General features: G+C 40.2%; 1 pseudogene; it reads left to right on the top strand.

Moving 5' to 3' along the window:
* Window positions 1-4,226: 4,226 nt before the first annotated feature.
* On the top strand, window positions 4,227-5,088 carry LOC113190834 (uncharacterized; annotated as a pseudogene).
* The last annotated feature ends 361 nt before the right edge of the window (window positions 5,089-5,449 follow it).

The following is a 5,449-nucleotide window of genomic DNA, read 5'->3' as shown; positions in this document are numbered from 1 at the left end:
GCTAGTAAATCACTACAGCCAGGGTAGAGGGGACTCCCCACTTCAGGCGGGAGACCCCTCACATCCGGTTATGGGGGGAGCTCCTAAACCAAAGCAGCCAGAATAGAGGGAACTCTCCCCTCCAAGCAGAAGACCCCTCCCACCTGGGTGTCTGGGAGAGCTGATACACCGCCTCACCAGGATAGAGGGGAGTCACCCCTCTAGGCAGGAGACCCCTCCCACCTGGGGGTCAGGGGAAGCTCCTTAACTTCTGAAGCCAAGGTAGAGTGGACTCACCCCTCTCCAGGCGGAAGACCCTTCCCACCTGGGTGTCAGGTGGAGCTCATATACCCCAGCAGCCAGGGTAGAGGCAACTCGCACCTCCAGGCCAGTAACACCTCCCACCTGGGAATGGGGATAACTCCTATACCGCCTTAGCCAGGGTAGAGGGGACTCGCCCCTCTAGGCGGAAGACCCCTCCTACATGGGTGTCTGGCAAGGGTGGGTTCTTATACAGCTGCAGCTGGGGTAGCAGTGTCTCGCCCCTCCAGGCAGGAGACCCCTCGGTACTGAGGGTAGGAGGGGGCTCTTATACCCCTGCAGCCAGGGTTGAGGGGACTCGCCCCCTTCAGGCGGGAGACCCTCCCACCTGGGTGTCGCCGGGAACTTGTATACCACCTTAGCCAGGGTAGAGGAGACTCGCCCATCCAGGCAGGAGACTCCTCCCACCTGGGTAATCAGGGGGGAGTTTCTCTACCGCTGCAGCCACTGTAGAATGGACTAGCCCCTCCAATCGGGAGACCCCTCCCACCTGGGTTGGGGGGGGGAAGCTTCTATGCTGCCACAGCCAGAGTAGAGCGAACATGTCCCAGTGCTTGGAAGACCCCTCCCTCCTGGTTGTACTGGGATCTCTTATATAGCAAGAGCTAAAGTAGAGGGGATTCACACTTCCAGGTTCTTCCATTTACAGCACAAGTTTTCTTAACTCTGTATATAAAGTATGTTCACGCCAAATTATGCCATTATACATGCACTCTCTTTTATTTTACATTACAATTCTTAATACACATATATACCACAATTTTTCATATCTCTGTTTGTATATAAGGTATGTTGACACCAACTTCAAATCTTCTTACATATATTTTGTATAATGATGACCATCACTTTCCCCCATCCTTGCTATTCCCCTTCCCTTCCCTTTCCCTCCCACCCCTCTTCCCTATCTAGAAATAATCTTCCTCCCATGCTCTCTCTCCCTACCCCACATTGAGTCTCTCCCCCTTATATTAGAGAAAACATTCAGCATTTGTTTGTTTGTTTGTTTGTTTGTTGGAATTGGCTAACTTCACTTAGCATAATCTTCTCTAACACCATCCATTTACCTGCAAATGCCATGATTTTGTTCTTTTTTAGTGCTGAGTAATATTCCATTGTGTATAAATTCCACGTTTTTTAATCCATTCATCCACTGAAGGATATCTAGGTTGGCTCCACAGTTTAGATCTTATGAATTGTGCTGCTATAAACATTGATGTGGCTGTGTCCTTGTAGTATGCTGTTTTTAGGTCCTTTGGGTATAATCTGAGAAGAGGAATAACTGGGCTTTTTTCACCTGCTTTTTCACTTTGTTTTATCTTTGAAGTGTTAGAATTCATTGGGCTTTTTTTGTTTGTTTGATTTTATACATATAATATTATAATTATATAGTATGTAATAATTATAAATAAGGGCTGGGGATGTGGCTCAAGCGGTAGCGCGCTCTCCTGGCATGCGTGCGGCCCGGGTTCGATCCTCAGCACCACATACCAACAAAGATGTTGTGTCCGCCGAGAACTAAAAAATAAAAAATAAATCAGTTATGAGCTTTTAAAAAAATAATAATTATTATTATTATTATTATAAATAAAATATTATAATGTATAACTATATATTATAATTATAATATTATAATTTACACATATTATAGTATATTATATAATATAGTTATATAATATATATGTTATATATATTATGTTATAATTATATAATTATATTACACGTAAATACATAAATTATATTATGTAAAATTATTATTATATTTATGTAATATGAAATCATTACAAATATACAATCATGCACAATTACATACATAATCATATGTAAATTATAGTTATACATAATATAATTTTATCTAATTATATATTACATATAAAATATATTATGTAATTAGTAATTATTAAATATTACATAATATAACAGTAAATATATAAATTATGCATAATTATATATATATATAACATAATTATATATTAGATTTAGATATAATTGTACATGTAATTATAATATTATATATTATATATAATTATATATAGATAACTTTATATATAATTTTATATATCATTTTTGGTTTTCATCTGTTATTTCACTTTGTTTTATCTTTGAAGGGTTTGGGGTTTTTTATTTATTCAATTTTATGCATATAGATAATAGTATAATTTTATATATATATGTATCTCCAAGAGTCAATCAGCACAGATACACACATAATGGAAAAAAGCAAAGACAAATCTTAATGGAAAACGAAGAGGTTATTTCCTAAGAGGTGGCCAAAACGGTTGATAAGGATGAATATTCACTACCTCTCCCACACCATCTTTCTTTCCCTTTGTTCCTGGACTGTGTACCCCTTAGAGAGAGAGCAAGGGTTGGGGAGTTGTTAAACTGGTCTTCTTACTGCACCAACCTCTTGCTCTTAGTTGGTGTGCCTGGGCCAGGCCTCTGCACTGTTCTTATGCTGACAGTACCTATCCTGGTCCTGAGAAGAAAATCAAGAAGAAAAAACTTTTTTAAATTTGTTTTAATTAGTTACACATGACAGTACAATGATCTTGACATATCATACATTTGAATCAGATGGGGTATAATTTCTCATTTTTCTGAGTGTATGGGTTGCAGAATCACATTGGTCATGCAGTCATGTATATACATACAGCAATAATAATGTCTATTTTATTCTGCTGTCCTTCCTTTCCCCCCTTCCCCTCCCCTCCCCTCCCATCACTTCTCTCTACCCAATCTAATGTGACACACTTTTTTTTTCCCTCACAGCGTCATACATGTATTCTGTATAATGATGAGGGTCTCCTTTCATCTTCCGTGCAATTCCCCTTCTCCCTCCCTTTCCCTCCCACCTCTGTTTCCTATTTAGTGGTAATCTTCTTCTCATGTTCTTCCTCCCTACCCCATTTTGAGTCACCCCCCTAAGAAGAAACTTTTGAATTTAAAAGATTAGAAGGGGCTTGACCTTTACTGGGCATCCCCTCACTATAGGAGATCTGCTATGCAGACAAGATGATTATGGAATTGAGAGAGGTCATGACCCCAATGAAGGTGAAAAAGGAGAAAGGGGAGGACAATTTCCTAAGTCAGACATCCAACCAACAAGCACATTCTGAGAACATCAAAGTTGGGACCCCACAGGAGGGGGCCTCAGACAGGCCTTGATATATCTGAAGAGGAGGAACCGGTATTGAAACTAAGAACCTACAGTTACAGTTTCCAAAATCTGAGATATGTAATAAAACTGAAAACCCCTCACAATATCAGGAAGAATCCAGAAATTTGACACTCAATGACCTGAATTAAGAGAATCATGTGAAACAGGAAATAGGCAAAGAGATGGAAAATAAAGAGGGAGAAGAAAGATTTGAGACTGTTATAGGGAGCTGCTTCAGAAAACATTCAGTCTGAATTTAAAACAACTTAGAGGGCTTTATTGCCTGGCCAGGGATGGTCACCCCTAGAGACAGAAGTTCTGTGGGAGAACAGCAATTTCCTGGCCTGTGTCTTGAGAACTTAAGGATGAAAACTACAGCTCAGGGAGTTTCCTTAGCATCATGTAAGCAAGCCAATCACAGAAGCTAAAACAGTAGTTTTAGCTACTGAGAGCCCTAAGCAGGACTGGAATTTTCCAGTTAGCAAGCAAGCAGATTATAGAAGCTGAAAAAGCAGTTAGCAGAGCAGCTCAGACAACTGCATTTTGGGTCTGAGCACGTGTTAGACAACTCCATCCTGAATTCAAGTAGGGGGGTTATCAGGGGCAAGAATCTATTTGCATTTTGTGGGGTACAAAGTACAGAAAACAATTTTTTTTTAATAAGAAAACAGCTTTTGTTTCAGTTTCTCAGAAATAGATCTTGTAACAGTTTTTTATAGAAGGCAGCAAAATGGCATCTTAGGCCTGGCTATGACAGTTCTGGCATTTTATGTGTAGCATTTGGGGGAAAGACATTAGTCAGAGTGCAAACCTTGTCATGCATCAGCGAATCCACACTGGGGCGAAGCCCTTTGAGTGCCATCAGTGTGGAAAGGCCTTCATTCACAGTGAAAACCTTATTGTGCCTCGGAGAATCCACACTGGACAGAGACCATAAATTTGCACAAAATGTGGGAAGGCTTCCACACTCAGCTCAAATCTGACTGAACACCAAAAATATCCACTCCTTAGAAAAAATCTTTAAGTGCATTGAATATAAAAAAGCCTTCAGTTAGGGCTGACAACTCTCCAAGCACCAGAAAGTCCACATCACAGAAAAGTGCTACATCTACCCTGGGGAGAAGTCCTTTGGTTGTACTGATTGTGGTAAAGCCTTCACCTATAGTGCAAGTCTTATTGTCCATCAGCAAAGCCATACTGGTGAGAAGCCATATGAGTGCAAAGCATGTGGGAAATCCTTCAATTGTTTTTCACACCTTATTGTGCACCAGGGAATTCACACTGCAGAGAAACCTTATGACTGCCATGAATATGGAAAGCCTTCAGTCAGCTCTCTTGCTTTATTGTCCATCAGAGAATTCAGAGAGGAGATCTTCTTTGTGTGTGTAATGAGTGGGGAGGCCTTCATGTGTAGTTCATATCTTCACATGTAGTTCATATCCATCTTCAAATGGATTCATCAGAGAATCCATAATGGGGGAAAATTTTACACATGTAACTAATGTGACAAGGCTTTCATGCAAAGGTCAAGACTTAGTGTGCATCAGAGAATCCACACTGAGGAGAAGCTCTATGACTGTGAGAAGTGTGGTGCAGGTTTTTATTTTATTTCAAACTCAGTCCTCATGTGACACCAAAAAAATTAACATATGAACCCATCTTGTTGCATAATGTTATGGACCAAACTATATGTGCCTTGACAAAACTCCATTTTACCCTGAGACTCCATTTGATATAAGAATTCTTCTCCCGTGAGAAAACCCCACCTCTGCCACCTTTTGCTAAACGCACTCTGTTTCTCAATGCATTGTGGTTGAAAAATGTTTCTTTCATTCTAATACAACGTATTATTAGGAAATGCATTTGTAAGATATTCTCACTTTAATTCCCATTTTTCTTGGGCAGGGGACTGTACCCTGACATGGGTCATTCTGACTCACTTCCTATATCGCCATGTTTTTGACTTACTGGTGACTTATAGTTTGGGGCTAT

This window comes from Urocitellus parryii, chromosome 9, assembly GCF_045843805.1.
Source record: "Urocitellus parryii isolate mUroPar1 chromosome 9, mUroPar1.hap1, whole genome shotgun sequence".
Taxonomy (NCBI): domain Eukaryota; kingdom Metazoa; phylum Chordata; class Mammalia; order Rodentia; family Sciuridae; genus Urocitellus; species Urocitellus parryii.
This window is presented reverse-complemented; position numbering and strand designations above follow the sequence as displayed.